This window comes from Triticum aestivum, chromosome 5B (assembly GCF_018294505.1).
Source record: "Triticum aestivum cultivar Chinese Spring chromosome 5B, IWGSC CS RefSeq v2.1, whole genome shotgun sequence".
NCBI classification, from domain to species: Eukaryota; Viridiplantae; Streptophyta; class Magnoliopsida; order Poales; family Poaceae; genus Triticum; species Triticum aestivum.
In genome coordinates, this window is record NC_057807.1 from 655,985,576 (window position 1) to 656,002,353 (window position 16,778).

Sequence of the window (16,778 nt, forward strand, 5' to 3'; positions counted from 1 at the left end):
GAAGCTCACAACGTAGCGAAGTTTGCTTTATCTCTCGGTGTGGGTCGCCATGTGTGGTTGGGACACCCGGGAGATCTTCCATCCGTCCCTATAAACATTGTGACGAATTAATAAAGACTTCGCGAGGTTGTCTCAAAAAAATAATTAAATGTGCGAATATGAAGCAAGCGAGCAATAGTCTTGACGAATAGAAATTGATTGAAAGATGAAAAAAATAGAATCAGTATGAATATTTTGGTACATGTGAGAAAATGTTTATGGAAATGATAAAAATGCTACTCCCTCTGTTCACTTTTGTAAGTCGTTTAAGACAGCTGAAATTGAACTGTTTTAGATGTTGTCTTAAATGTCTACAGGGTCTTACAAAAGTGAACGGAGGGAGTACTAAAATAATTGGAATTTGTGTTTGTGAAATATGTTGATATGTTTGAATGATTGAAAAGATGGAAACGTTTTTCAAGTTTTGGTATCTGTACGAGATGATTTGATTTATTGAAATGTCACTGAAATAATTGAACAAATTAATACAAGATCGTTGATCGATCTTGTTCGTGGATTCTTTATCCAATGGCAGGATTATTGACCGGTCTCGTTCGTCAACTTTGATCCGATGGCTGTAAGTGGCTAATTCATGTCCAGGAGGCAAAGTCACCATTTACATATAGAGCACTTCTTCTTCGGTACAACCCCTTGACACATCAACGGTCCACATTAAAAGATACCCTTTCGTGAGGATAAGTGAGTAGGGGTAGGATGGAAAATTTTAGGTGGGGCGGCGTACCGCTGCATAGCGAGGCGCGTGGCCGTACGGCCCGCTGTACACCCGTACGTGGGTGGTGTATGCCGCGTGAGGAGGAGGCCGGGCCCACACGTACTAAACCCTAATGAAATGAATCCATTAATCCGGCGCGGTACGGGGCGAACCCATTAACGCCGGCGCAGTGAGACGTCGCGTCGGCGGCGTCGGTCCGCGGGCGGCGCCGATTCACCCGCCACCGCCTGACCGCCTGCCGCGCGCCTGCCGCGCGCCTACGCACGCCCCCGCTTGACTGCCCACGCACGCCGCCCCCTCGCCTACCAGGCATTAATCGTCGGCGCCGATTCTCACGCCGCCGCCTGACCTTTTGCGCCCTTGATCGTTTAGTGCATGCCTCCCCGCTCGGCTACCCTGGCATTGATCGCCGGCACCCATCCCACCTACCAGTATGCCCTATAAAATAGCGCCTCGCCCCGTCGTCGCTCGCACACCACTCTCGCATCCCCTCTCCTTCTCCCCTGTCGCTGGCATCGCCCTTTTGCGCCCTTCCTCTCCCTCGCGCGCCCTACCTCACCCTCTCGCCGGCGATGGAACGCTCCACCTTGACGCTCGAGGAGGCGGAGGAGCTCGCCCACTTCGTCATCCCCGCCGCGTCCGACGTGCGCCTGTCGGCGAGGTGGCGCCTGAGCGTCGATGGCGTGCCTGTGGCGCCGGTGCCCGAGGTCGGCACCCACCTCTTTTCCCGCGTCGTCGGCCTGTACCGGGCTCGCCTGTCGCCGGAGGAGCTCGCCGACCCCCAGTACGCCCCCAACAACCCCGGTTGGGCGGACCGCCCCGCCGACGACCACCTACGCCGGCCCGCGCCCGCCCATGAAGCACAACCGCGCGGCGGCATCAGCTCTGGGATGGGCGCACCTTCGAGGAGGTGGTCGCGCCGTACCGCATGCAGGCGGTCGCCGGCGCCGTGCCCGCTCTGCCGGGGTACAGCTTTGACTTGTACCGCTGCGGCCAGGCGCGCTCCACCCGCGCCCGCATCAACTTCGGCGCAATGCACCTGCCCGCGCCCCGCGGAGGCCCAGGCGGTGACCGCGCTGTCCACCTCGGCCCCGGCGATCGCCGTTCCGCGGGCAGGAACGACGCCGGGTCCAGCCACGCCCCTCTGCCCAAGCCATAGCAGGAGCCAGAGCCGGCATTGGTGGCGGGGTACAGGCGGCTGGCGGCGGAGGCCGGCGACCCGGATAACATGTCGGGCTACCTGACGGCGCTCCGGGAGTCGGAGAACATGCCGCAGCCGCCGCCGCTCGTCCAGGAGTACATTCAGCTCGCCCCGGGCGCCGTCCACTTGGAGGACTTTCTCGGGTATCACGCCACGCAGGAGGACTCGATGACTGCGCCGACCGTGCCCGTGGTGCCCCTCGACGACAGCAGCAGCAGCAACGACAGCGACGACGACGACGGGCTCTACGACGAGATGGACTTTGGCGGCGTCGAGGACGAGTAGTTTAGTTTAGGTTACTTTCGAAATAACGTTTAGTAATGTTTAATTATTTTCCTAATGTTGTTTAGTTTAGTTAAGTTAAATTTCTAGTATTATGTAAAATATTTATTAAAACTATTATGAAATATCGAGTGTGTTTAAATGCATGGTTTTAAAATATTGTTTACAAATTGAGTGTTTGAATTAATACTATTATTTTAAAATGTTATACTGTATATAATTATTGTTCAAAATATAGAAATAGAAAAATTTTAACTACAAGTGGAAAAAAAGTTTGACAATTAGGAAAGAAAATAAAAAAGAAAAAAAGAGGACAGCTAAATAATATTAGCAAAATAGAATTAAAATAAATTTTAAAAACAGAAATGAGTTAAACTTTGAATGAAAAAAATATAAAAATTAGGAAAGGAAATAAAAAATGAAACAAAGATGGAAAATAAATAATAGTACCAAAAAAATGATATTGTCAACTTAAAAAAATTTAAAATTAAAACAGAACTAAACTTGAATTGAAAAAATTATAAAAATAAAATAAAGTAGATAAAAATGAAGCAATAAAAATATTAAATAATATTAGCAAAATAGGATGAAAATAAATTTTAAAAACAAAAATGAGTTAAACTTTGAATGCAAAAAAACTATAAACATTAGGAAAGGAAATAAAAAACGAAACAAAGGTGGAAAATAAATTATAAAACCAAAAAGAATGAAATTGTTCTCTTAAAGAAAATGTAAAATTTTAACAGAATTAAACTTGAATTAAAAAAAATATCAAAATGAAAAAAGTAAAAAGAAATAAAGTAATAAAAATATTAAATAATATTAGAAAAACAAAAGAAAAATTTTGTTTAGCAGTCCCGCGGCGCTGCGAGGACCGCCGATGTGGGCCAGCTGGGCCGCCTTTGAGAGGCGCGCGCGGGCGGTCCAGGGCGCAGAGGCGCAGGGGGCGGTGTGTGGCGTAGATTTTAGTCCCACCTTGCCCGCCGAAGGGCGCCCCGACCGGCTTAAATAGGAGGCTTCATGCACCCTAGCAGATAAGATAGTAACTTAAATAGGTGTTACTTGAGCATTGTAAACTCGGATCATATATTTACTATCTATCTTATTTTGGATACTTTAGCACTTTACGCAAGTTTGTTTCATTAATACCTATATTTTTATAATATTTGTCACACCTGATTTAAATTACATTTTTAGTACTTGAACAGTCTTAATGCATCCTAATCAATATTATACAACACTATGGAAAAAAGTTGGGTTGATTCGAAGGATGTCGGAAAAAACTCATTTTCGGACGGGGCCTTTGCTCGTACCCGAACGGTGTATGGATAACGAGGTCGATTTTTTGACATCTTCAGAATGGACTGAAATTTTGCATGTGAGTTATTCCCACTCCCACACGGAATCCAATAAGAGATCGTATTTCAAAACGAAGAGCATGTTGCATCACGTCCGATCAGTGTTTTAGGTTTTTGGACCGAAAAAGTTATGGAAAATTCATAAAGTGGCAAAAAGCCATGAAACTTGTCATGCATCCGAGTCATGATGATAGAACACAATGGAAAAAAATTGGGCTCATTTGAAGGATGTCGGAAAAAAACTCAGTTTCGAACCGGGTCTTTGCTCCTACCCGAACGGTGTACGGAGAACGAGGTCAATTTTTTGACATCTTCAGAATGGCCTGAAATTTTGCATGTGAGTCAGTATGCCCACTCCCACACAGAATCCAATAAGTGATCGTATTTCGAAACAAAGAGCACGTTGCGTCAGGTCCGGTCAGTGTTTTAGGTTTCTGGACCGAAAAAATTATAGAAAATTCGTAAAGTGGCAGAAAGCCACAAAACTTGTCATGCATCCTACTCATGATGATAGAACACTATGAAAAAAAATTGGGCTCATTTGAAGGATGTCGGAAAAAAACTCAGTTTCGAATGGGGCCTTTGCTCCTACCCGAACGGTGTACGGAGAAAGAGGTCAATTTTTTGACATATTCAGAACGGCCTGAAATTTTGCATGTGGGTCAGTATGCCCACTCCCACACGGAATCCAATAAGTGATCGTATTTCGAAACGAAGAGCACGTTGCGTCACGTCTGGTCAGTGTTTTAGGTTTTTGGACCGAAAAAATTATAGAAAATTCATAAAGTGGCAAAAATCCGCGAAACTTGTCATGCATCCTAGTCATGATGATACAACGCTATGGAAAAAAAATTGGGCTCATTTCAAGGATGTCGAAAAAAAATCATTTTCGAACGGGGCCTTTGCTCCTACTAGAACGGTCTACGGAGAACGAGGTGAATTTTTTGACATCTTCAGAATGGCCTGAAATTTTGCATGTGAGTCGGTATGCCCACTCCCACACGGAATCCAATAAGTGATCATATTTCGAAACGAAGAGCACGTTGCATCACGTCCGGTCAGTGTTTTAGGTTTTTCGACCGAAAAAATTATAGAAAATTCATAAAGTGGCAAAAAGCCACGAAACTTGTCATGCATCCTAGTCATGATGATACAACACAATGGAAAAAAATTGCTCATATGAAGGATGTTGAAAAAAACACATTTTCGAACGGGGCCTTTGCTCCTACCAGAACGATCTACGGAGAACGAGGTCAATTTTTTGACATCTTCAGAATGGCCTGAAATTTTGCATGTGAGTCAGTATGCCCACTCCCACACAGAATCCAATAAGTGATCGTATTTTGAAACGAAGAGCATGTTGCGTCAGGTCCGGTCTGTGTTTTAGGTTTTTGGACCGAAAAAATTATAGAAAATTCGTAATGTGGCAAAAAGCCATGAAACTTGTCATTCATCCTAGTCATGATGATAGAACACTATGAAAAAAAATTGGGCTCATTTGAAGGATGTCGGAAAAAAACTCAGTTTCGAATGGGGCCTTTCCTCCTACCCGAACGGTGTACGGAGAACGAGGTCAATTTTTTGACATCTTCAGAATGGCCTGAAATTTTGCATGTGGGTCAGTATGCCCACTCCCACACGGAATCCAATAAGTGATTGTATTTCGAAACGAAGAGCACGTTGTGTCACGTCTGGTCAGTGTTTTATGTTTTTGGACCGAAAAAATTATAGAAAATTCATAAAGTGGCAAAAAGCCACGAAACTTGTCATGCATCCTAGTCATGATGGTACAACGCTATGGAAAAAATTGGGCTCATTTCAAGGATGTCGAAAAAAATCATTTTCGAACGGGGCCTTTGCTCCTACCAGAACGGTCTACGGAGAACGAGGTGAATTTTTTGACATCTTCAGAATGGCCTGAAATTTTGCATGTGAGTCGGTATGCCCACTCCCACACGGAATCCAATAAGTGATCGTATTTCGAAACGAAGAGCATGTTGCATCACGTCCGGTCAGTGTTTTAGGTTTTCGACCGAAAAAATAATAGAAAATTCATAAAGTGGCAAAAAAGCCATGAAACTTGTCATGCATCCTAGTCATGATGATACAACACTATGGAAAAAAATTGCTCATATGAAGGATGTTGAAAAAATACTCACTTTCGAACGGGGCCTTTGCTCCTACCAGAACGGTCTACGGAGAACGAGGTCAATTTTTTGACATCTTCAGAATGGCCTGCAATTTTGCATGTGTCAGCATGCCCACTCCCACACGAAATCCAATAAGTGATCGTATTTCGAAACGATGAGCATGTTGCATCACGTCCGATCAGTGTTTTAGGTTTTTGGACCGAAAAAATTATGGAAAATTCATAAAGTGGCAAAAAGCCACGATACTTGTCATCCATCCTAGTCATGATGATAGAACACTATGGAAAAAAATTGGGCTCATTTGAAGGATGTCGAAAAAAACTCAGTTTCGAACGGGGCCGTTGCTCCTACCCGAACGGTGTACGGAGAACGAGGTCAATTTTTTGACATCTTCAGAATGGCCTGAAATTTTGCATGTGAGTCAGTATGCCCACTCCCACACGGAATCCAATAAGTGATCGTATTTCGAAACGAAGAGCACGTTGCGTCACGTCCAGTCAGTGTTTTAGATTTTTCGACCGAAAAAATTATAGAAAATTCATAAAGTAGCAAAAAGCCACGAAATTTGTCATGCATCCTAGTCATGATGATACAACGCTATGGAAAAAATTGGCCTCATTTCAAGGATGTAAAAAAACTCATTTTCGAACGGGGCCTTTGCTCCTACCAGAACGGTCTACGGAGAACGAGGTGCATTTTTTGACATCTTCAGAATGGCCTGAAATTTTGCATGTGAGTCAGTATGCCCACTCCCACACAGAATCCAATAAATCGTAGCATCGTTGCCGTTATGCCATCTATTGCTTCTACGACTATCGCTACCGTTTAGTGATAAAGTAAAGCAATTACAGGGCGTTTGCATTTCATACAATAAAGCGACAACCATATGGATCCTGCCAGTTGCCGATAACTTCGGTTACAAAACATGATCATCTCATACAATTAAATATAGCATCACGTCTTGACCATATCACATCACAACATGCTCTGCAAAAACAAGTTAGACGTCCTCTACTTTGTTGTTGCAAATTTTACGTGGCTGCTACGGGCTTAGCAAGAAATGTTCTTACCTACGCATCAAAACCACAACGATAGTTCGTCAAGTTAGTGCTGTTTTAACCTTCGCAAGGACCGGGCGTAGCCACACTCGATTCAGCTAAAGTGAGAGAGACAGACACCCGCCAGCCACCTTTAAGCACAAGTGCTCGTAACGGTGAAACCAGTCTCGCGTAAGCGTAGGCGTAATGTCGGTCCGGGCCGCTTCATCTCACAATACCGCTGAACCAAAGTATGACATGCTGGTAAGCAGTATGACTTGTATCGCCCACAACTCACTTGTGTTCTACTCGTGCATATAACATCAACGCATAAAACCTAGGCTCGGATGCCACTGTTGGGGAACGTAGTAATTTCAAAAAAATTCCTACGTACACGCAAGATCATGGTGATGGCATAGCAACGAGAGGGGAGAGTGTTGTCCACGTACCCTCGTAGACCGTAAGCGGAAGCGTTATGACAACGCAGTTGATGTAGTCGTACGTCTTCACGATCCGACCGATCCAGGTACCGAACGTATGGCACCTCCGAGTTCAGCACACGTTCAGCTCGATGACGATCCCCGGGCTCCGATCTAGCAAAGCTTCGGGGACGAGTTCCGTCAGCACGATGGCGTGGTGACGATGATGATGCTCTACCGGCGCAGGGCTTCGCCTAAACTCCGCGACGATATGACCGAGGTGAAATATGGTGGAAGGGGGACACCGCACACGGCTAAGGAACGATCAGTAAATCAACTTCTGTTGTGCCTAGAGGTGCCCCCTGCCCCCGTATATAAAGGAGAAAGGGGGGAGGGGGCGGCCGGCCTAGGAGGGGCGCGCCAAGGGGAGTCCTACTCCCACCGGGAGTAGGACTCCCTCCTTCCTTGTTGGAGTAGGAGAAGGGGAAAAGAGGGGGAGAGGACGAAGGAAAAGGGGGCCGCACCCCTTGTCCAATTCGGACCAGAGGGGGGCTGCGCGCCTCATTCCTTTCGGCCTCTCTCCTCTATTCCCGTATGGCCCAATAAGGCCCATATACTCCCCGGCGAATTCCCGTAACTCTCCGGTACTCCGAAAAATACCCGAATCACTCGGAACCTTTCCGAAGTCCGAATATAGTCATCCAATATATCGATCTTTACGTCTCGACCATTTCGAGACTCCTCGTCATGTCCCCGGTCTCATCCGGGACTCCGAACTCCTTCGGTACATCAAAACTCATAAACTCATAATATAATTGTCATCGAAACCTTAAGCGTGCGGCCCTACAGGTTCGAGAACTATGTAGACATGACCGAGACACGTTTCCGGTCAATAACCAATAGCGGAATCTGGATGCTCATATTGGCTCCCACATATTCTACGAAGATCTTTATCGGTCAAACCGCATAACAACATACGTTGTTCCCTTTGTCATCGGTATGTTACTTGCCCGAGATTTGATCGTCGGTATCCAATACCTAGTTCAATCTCGTTACTGGCAAGTCTCTTTACTCGTTACGTAATGCATCATTCCGTAACCAACTTATTTGGTCACATTGCTTGCAAGGCTTATAAAGATGTGCATTACCGAGAGAGCCCAGAGATACCTCTCCGACAATCGGAGTGACAAAACCTAATCTCGAAATACGCCAACCCAACATGTACCTTTGGAGACACCTATAGTACTCCTTTATAATCACCCGGTTACGTTGTGACGTTTGGTAGCACCCAAAGTGTTCCTCCGGTAAACGGGAGTTGCATAATCTCATAGTTACCGGAACATGTATAAGTCATGAAGAAAGCAATAACAACATATTAAACGATCAAGTGCTAAGCTATCGGAATGGGTCAAGTCAATCACATCATTCTCCTAATGATGTGATCCCGTTAATCAAATGACAACTCTTTTGTCCATGGCTAGGAAACATAACCATCTTTGATAAACGAGCTAGTCAAGTAGAGGCATACTAGTGACACTATGTTTGTCTATATATTCACACATGTATTATGTTTCCGGTTAATACAGTTCTAGCATGAATAATAAACATTTATCATCATCTAAGGAAATAAATAATAACCTTATTATTGCCTCTAGGGCATATTTCCTTCATTTTCGTCTCGAGTCTAAGACGGTTACTACTCCCCGCTCAAGCTTAATCTCCAGAAGAACATAGTGGAAGCTGTGCACACATGCATAACTCATCAATTACATTACTATAACCTCGCTCGAGTAATAAGGAAAACCGAATATGCACACAACAGTAACACTCACTTGAAGTTGTAAGGAAAGAGTATTAAATCTTTGTTTTGATTTTTGATCAACGATTATAGCAAGTTGGCCTCGGCCTCTTCGGCGTGCTTTTTAACCTGAATTTCATCTATGATATTTGTGTTAATCAACCCAATATCATCAATTTCTTGTTTTTTGCACTCGACGATCTTCAATCTGCATAATATAGTGAGGATAATTAATTATAAAGACATGCAATGAAAGAGCCGAGCTATATATAGAGACTTAATGACAGAAATAGTACTTACAGACAGTAGCAAAAGACCGTTAATTTATCGAGGGCCTTTTGATTGAAGAACTCGAAGAACTCATCAAATGGAACAGTCAACAGATCAGTTCCAATGAAGTCGTGCTCCTCTTTAATACTCAGATACAAAGTATTCGTCCCCCCAGACTCTCTACAGGTTTTCATGTACCAATTATGGAATCTTCGCATCATCGTTGTTAGAGATTTTTCATCTTTGACGAGAGGCTTCCCGTACTCGTATCTGTGTTCGTGCACCTCTAAGAAATCAAAATGTGCATCATCAGGTAGGTAAACTCCAAGATTGTTATAACCGGGCATCGTCCCCGGAGCATTAGCGACGATGTCGCTAGACACATTAAGCGGGGGGCACGATTGCTATGCTTGTTCGCCGAGCTGGGCAATTTTTTTCCCAGCTGCTCGTTCTTTTAACCTTTTATCACTGATAGTACTTCTCGACCGGTTAGCTTCGAGATATGTCTTTGCAGTAATGCGCACATATTTGTTTTTCAGCGGAGAGTTTGGTGGTTTCCTCAAGGCATCGATAGTGCGCTTTGCTTTCACCAGATCTACCTTCTCCTCCGGAGGTGGATGTCTCTTTGCTTTCACCCCTTCAAAGAAGTCGTTCACTTCGGTCTGCACGATCTTCGTGTTTTCCTCCTCGGTCCTCTCGTACGATAACTTCTCTAGAGGCTTGAGAGAAGGCCCGTATCTGGATTGCCTCCCGCCTCTGCTGGCTGTACTGCTAGACGCCGGATCAGGCGGAGCGACTGCGGCGTCTGTCTTCTTTCGTGCTTGCTTACGAGGCGGAGGAGAAGGACTACGACGCGCCGGAGCAGCCGGGGCGGCGGCGGGTCTCTTCCGCCCTTGCTGGCGAGACGGAGAAGGAGGAGGCTGCTGGCTGCTCGGGCGCGCCGGCGCAGGCGGAGACGGAGGCGGAGTGCCGCCACGCGCCGGAGAAGGAGGAGGCTGCTGGCTGCTCGGGCGCGCCGGCGCAGGCGGAGAAGGAGGCGGAGTGCCGCCACGCGCCGGAGAAGGAGGCTGAGTGCCCTGATCATCACTCGCTGGAGGAGGAGGCGGTGGAGGAGGCGGAGTGCCCTGACTCGCCGGAGGAGGAGGAGGAGGCGTCCAGTTCGGAAGCTTGATGAACTCCTTCCGCCATAGGCATGGAGTCTTCAGAGCAGAACCCAGCCAAGTCTCCCCTTCACCGGTAGGGTGGTCAAGATGGAGGTCCTCAAATCCCTTCGTTATTTCGTCCACAGTCACCCTAGCATATCCTTCTGGAATCAGACGATAGTGAAAAGTTGCGCCGGGTTCAGTAGGTCGAACTTGGCCGACAGCCGCCTTGACTTTTAAGTTCTGCCATTGCGTCATAAGGTGGAAATTTTGAGCCTCCGTGATAAAATCCACGGGGTAGCTAGCAGGAGCCATCAAGACATGCTCCGGCTGAAGCAGCTCGGTGGAAGCCACGCTGCTTCTCTGCTGAGTTGGCGGGGTAGCTTCGGGGGAAGCTTCGGCAGGTCGTTTGCTGCGATCTGCTTCTCGTTCCTCTAGCCCTTGTACCCTTTCGTGCAGCACCTGTAGTTGGCTCTGCTCCAGTTTCCTTCTCCTCTCCTGGGTTTTGTAACCCCCTACGTTCGTAAAACCAACCTTCCACGGAATGGAGCCTGGCGTGCCTCGTGTCCGTCCAGGCGCGCTCTTATCTCCTCCAGGAAGAGTGGCGCATCGATCGCGCCGCGGCTCACGAGTCGGCCACCGCTCTCCACGCCGCGGCTCGCGCTCCCACGGCGCCCGCGCCCACCGCGGCGCGCCCACCGGCTCCTGCCCCTCCCGCCCTCGGCTCCTCCAACAACGGTTACCATGGACGCAGGCGCCGCAAGGGTGGCAACGGCGGCCCCGGCGGTGCAGGCAGCACCGCTGGTTATGGCGCGGCTTCTGGCCCTGGCGGGGCTGGCGGATCTGCTCCCGGCTTCTTCCCCAACACCGGTCCCCCTTTCGGTGCCGGCGCGCGCTCTCCGTCGTCCTGGTACCCCGGATTCAACCCCTGGACCGACACTTTTCAAGCCTGGCCGGTGATGCCGCGCCCCCGCCCCACCGCCCAGGGTCTTCTCGCCTCCAATGGCCCTGGCGCCTCGATCACACCTTCTGGCGCCTCCTGGGACATGTCTTCGCTCCAGACTGCCCTCATGTCGATGCCGCAGCCCTATTCTGGCGGTGGGGACTGGTTCTTCGACATAGGGGCCATCTCCCATATGGCCGCTGACCCCGGTATGCTCTCCACTTCCTCTTCTTGATCCACTCATCCCGGCATCATCATTGGCAATGGTGCTATCATGCCCGTCTCCCACTCTGGCGATGCTCTTATTCCCACATCCTCCTCTCCACTCACTCTCCGCAACATACTGATTTCTCCTCATCTTATTAAGAACTTGATTTTTGTTCGTGCATTCACTCGTGATAATTATGTTGCTGTCTCATTTGACCCATTTGGCTTCTCTGTTAAGGATCTCATTTCCGGGACGGTGCTCCTCCGATGTAACAGCTCTGGTGATCTGTACCCACTCTGCCCCGCCGCCAACGTCCAGCAGCCTCATGCCTTGCTTGTCGCCGTCTCCACCGATTTGTGGCATCAGCGACTGGGACATCTTGGACGTGCTGAGCTCTCTACAATAACCTCCTCCTTTGATTTTCAGTGTAATAAAACGCAGGCACATACTTGTCATGCCTGCCAGATAGGCAAAAGTGTTCGGCAGCCGTATTCTGCTTCCTCCACCATTGCTACTTCTCCCTTCCACTTATTACACTGTGATGTATGGACCTCTCCAATCGTTAGTAACTCTGGTTTTGCATATTTTTTGGTTGTCCTGGATGATCACACGCATTATGCCTGGACTTTCCCCCTTCGCCGAAAATCTGACGTATTTGAGATCCTCGTCACATTCCATGCGTTTGTTAGCACACAATTTCAGCGACCCATTCTTGCATTTCGCACCGACAACGGTCGTGAGTTCGACAACCGTGGCTTCCGCGCCTTCCTCGCCAAACACGGCATCGCCTTCCAACTCTCGTGCCCCTACTCTTCGCCTCAGAATGGCCGCGCCGAGCGTATCATTCGAACCCTCACCGAGGGCCTACGCAACCTCCTCTTCCATGCCTCCCTCCGTACCACATTCTGGCCCGACGCCCTCGCCACCATCACCTATCTCCTCAACCGCCGGCCATGTCGCCCACGCCAGCTCACCACCCCGTTCGAGCTTCTCCACGGTTCCCCTCCCCCCTATCAACACCTCCGTGTCTTCGGTTGCCTGTGCTACCCGAACACCACCGCCACTTCTCAGCACATGCTCGCCCCCCGGTCGCGGGCGTGCGTTTTTCTCGGCTACCCACCCGATCACGCCGGCTACAAGTGCTTTGACCCATAGACAGGCCGTGTTTATCTCTCACGCAGCATGTTCTTCGACGAGCACGTTTACCCCTTTGCGCAGGTCTCCAACGTCGCCGCCCCCTCGTCGGCCCCGTCACCGGCTCTCCACTACGACGACAGCGCCGCGACCGTCGTCCCCCCACGCGCTACACGGCGCGCCCATGTTAGCGCCCCACCGGCACCTCCATCGCCCCCGGGGACGGCCACCTCGGGTCCTGCACTGGCCCCCTCGTCACTTGGGAGCTCGCCCGGATCATCTCCTATGGCCGCGCCCTCGCCTGCATGCTCTACTGTCGTGGTGCCCACGTCGCCATCTGGTTCGACTGCCACGACCGTGGCCTCCTCCGCTCGTTCTGCTACCCCAACAGTGGCTTCGTCCGCTCGTTCGTCTGTCGGGGCAGCGGATTCGCCTGCTCCTTCGGGTGCCACGGCTGCGGCCTCGCCCGCTGGTTCGCCGCCGTCCGCACCTGCTGGTTCGCCGCCGTCCTCACCCGCTGGTTCGTCCGCCTCCTCCAGCGTCGCGGCTACACCGAGCTCGCCATCGCCCTTCACCGACCCGAGTGCAGCGCCGGCCTCCTCTCCAACACTGCCGGCCCCTGCTCACCGCATGGTTACCCGTGCCATGGCTGGCGTCCGTCGGCGCAACACACAGTATGATGCCGACTATGTTCTGACGGCCGGTACTGCTGCTCCCTCGCCACTACCCACGTCCGTGGTAGCCGCTCTTCGTGACCCAGCCTGGCGCCTCGCCATGCAAGAGGAGTATGATGCCCTTTGTGTGAACCGCACGTGGACGCTCGTTCCTCGGCCGCCGGGCGCCCACATCATTTCAGGCAAGTTGATTTTCCGGCACAAACTCCGTCCCGATGGCTCCCTCGACCGGTACAAGGCGCGGTGAGTCGTTCGCGGTTTCTCTCAGCGCCCGGGGATCGACTACACCGACACATTCTCCCCGGTCGTGAAGCCTGCGTCGATTGGCCTCGTGCTCCAGCTCGCGGCCGCTCGGTCCTGGCCAGTCCATCAGCTCGACGTCAAAAATGTGTTTCTGCACGGCGAGCTCTCCGAGCATGTCTACTGCCAACAACCAGCGGGGTTCGTCGACGCCTCGCGCCCATCTGACGTGTGCCTCCTCTCCAAGTCTCTCTATGGGCTTAAACAGGCATCCCGCGCGTGGTTCTCCAAGTTCGCTGGCTGCCTCTCTCAACTGGGGTTCACGGCGACGCGCTCTGACGCGTCTCTATTTGTCCTCAAGAACGGCCACGGCATCGCCTACTTACTACTCTATGTTGATGACATAGTGCTCACGGCCTCTTCAGAGACGCTTCTGCACCAGCTCATCAGCAGACTACACGCCGCCGTGTCCCTCAAGGACTTGGGGCCACTCAAATTCTTCCTCGCAGAAAACTATGCCTAGCCTATGTACGTACCAAGAAGATCGCCGGGTCCCCGCCCGCTCCTGAGATTTTTTACCCTCAACCCACACGTTATCTCCTTCAGCGGTTTTGCGTGAGTCTAAACTCTAGAGTCCTGACTAACAGACAGTGTTCAATTCCGCGGATCAAACAATTAAAAAAATATCACAAACACATGATTTAGATCCAGGAGTGTTCGTAACCGGGCTAGCTAGTTTTTGTATATATCATCACTTATCAATTGTTTTGTTGTTGTACGGAAAATGTGTGTCATGTTTGGTTCTCTTTATCTGACGTAGTTAGAAGATGTCCTCCTTGATTTGCCGGATTTTCTAAATACATGAATACGGAAAATGTGGGGGCAGAGTAACATGTCCTTTTGTATTCTGTAGGATTACAAAACTACAGAAATTTGGATAGAAAAGAATTTGATAGCCCAGACAAACAAAGAAGTTTTTGCAAGAGGTTTGAGTGGATGGATTTTTTCCCATCAAAATAGAGTACAAATGAATCCTATGAAAAAAAAACTACAAGATTCCAATAACGCGCATCAAATCCCTAAGGACTAGAATCCTCCCAAAACTGTTTTTTTGGCTGATTGGTTCATTAACGAAGTACGATTGGAAAACATGACTTTACGAATTTTTATGGCAATAACACTATTGTACAGTATTTTTGTGTGGAAACCATTGGTCGGTGGATGAAAGTATTTTGAGCACGTTCATGACAAATGGGTCTCACTTTTTGCCTATATGGCGTAACGGTGTGTGAGACACAGTGTTGTGGCATGTCTTCCGCATTAGGTGGCACGATTAATCACATGACCAGCGAACAATGTTACAATAATTCATTCAACAATCAAAGGGTTCCACATTTTATAAATAATTATTTACTATTCATCTAGTGAGTGAGAGGATTAGCCACGTGACCAAGAAACAAAACTGCATCTGTCCCCTCCTCTACCACGGCAAATAAGAAAGGTCGATCCGCCACAAAATCGACCAGATCCCGTGGTGCCCCCGGTCCTGCACTACCAAACCCGACGATGGCCGTGGCAGCGGCGGCCACGGTGCCAACTTCATCCACCTCGATAGTGGCCTTGTGGTACACCGCGTTGATGGAAAGCCCTTCCCCGCCGGTCATCATGCCCGAGAAGTCGCCGCCTTCGAAAGCCCTAGTGACACCAAGCTTCCGCATGTCGGATGACAGTTCGAACTTGGACGTGAACTTGAACTTTGGGACCATCAACCGCCCGACTGGAACCTTCACTGTCGGCGTGTGCGTCTTGATGAACTCCGGCGTTGACACGGCCTTGTCGTACAGATCGGCGATCTCAGTCTCGCTGTCCGGTAGTAGGATAAGCATGTAGAATTCAGCTTGCTGCTGCACGTCGTTCTTGTACGGCAGCTTGAGGGCCGTGAAGCCCGGGTAGACCGCGATGTGCTGTGATTCGCTTGTCGTCATGGATGGCACGCGCACGGTGATGCCGCCTGGGATGTGGAACGGCGCGGTAGAGACGTCGAACGGCTGTGTCCACGCCCCTTTGAACTAGAGAGCGTTGGCGAGGACGACCGCCGTGCCGGAGCCGACGGAGCCCGGAGGCAGGACTTCGAGGATGTGCTTGTTGGTCGCGTCCGCCACGAAGGCGTTCACGCGCTGCCTCGCCTGCTCGGCCCCCGACACGAAGTCCACGGATTCTGCCGTGGCGTTGTACCGCGACGCGGCGATGGCCGTGAACTCTGGCTTGAGCGCCAGCATCCGGTCCACCCACACGCCGCTGGCGAAGGACGTCTGCGCTATGCCGTTGAGCCTGCCGACGAGCTTGGTCGCCGCCGCGCGGTGCAGCTCGTTGAGCGACGCCGACCCGAGGAACCGCAGGAGCTCGTTAAGCGTGTCGCCCCGCGCGCCCGGCGGCCACCTTCGCGAGCGCCGCGTGGATGGACAGCGGCGAGATGACGAAGTTGCGCGCCGTGCCGCCTTCCGCCCGGACGCCGGCCTCCCTGGCGAGGGCCAAGCACGATGCGTTTCTGGAGGCGGAGTCGACACCAGGAGCTGGAGGCGCCTCGGCGAACAGGGTCGAGCTGAGGCGCCATGCGGCCAACAGGGTCAAGCAGAACAAGAACTTCCCGAAGGGCGACATCGGAATCGCTGTTTTGGGACGGAGGGAGTACGATGGAAGCGTGTAACCCCTGAGGCCCGCTTGTGGTCTGTATTAATAAGAGAACAGCCGTGGCTTACACGAAAGGAGATCGCTATAGGATTCATCATGGAATTACAGAAGGTCGGTAGAAGAGTTAGACCAGAACAAGAGATAGAATCCAATACGAGTACACGTTAAACACCTCTCCTATCTCGCGTCTGGGTTAGGGTTAGGTGCACAATGAATTACTAATAGGCTGTTGGCCTAATTATCAATTTATCTATGGATCACTTAACCGGCTTAACCCTTCCCAAAAAAACAAAAACTTAACCGACTTATCCTTGAAAGGAAAAACTTGACCGACTTCAGCCGCTTCTCGCTTCCTTCCGGACGTCAACTTCCTCCACTGTTCATCTCTACTAGAGGCAAAAGCGTGCTTTGCTGCGCCGTCTTGCATCGACATTATTTTGTCGGACAACTCGTACGGAA

The 16,778-nt window shown here is 50.0% G+C and overlaps 1 long non-coding RNA gene and 1 pseudogene across 1 annotated transcript; one reads left to right on the forward strand and one right to left on the reverse strand.

Annotated features, from left to right (window-relative positions):
• The first annotated feature begins 11,415 nt into the window (after positions 1-11,415).
• On the forward strand, positions 11,416-12,167 carry LOC123117443 (uncharacterized). The gene is made up of 2 exons (XR_006457379.1): positions 11,416-11,581; positions 11,818-12,167. It is a non-coding gene; the product is annotated as an uncharacterized lncRNA (long non-coding RNA).
• A 2,882-nt stretch (positions 12,168-15,049) lies between these two features.
• On the reverse strand, positions 15,050-16,309 carry LOC123117444 (putative serpin-Z12; annotated as a pseudogene).
• Between the last annotated feature and the right edge of the window lie 469 nt (positions 16,310-16,778).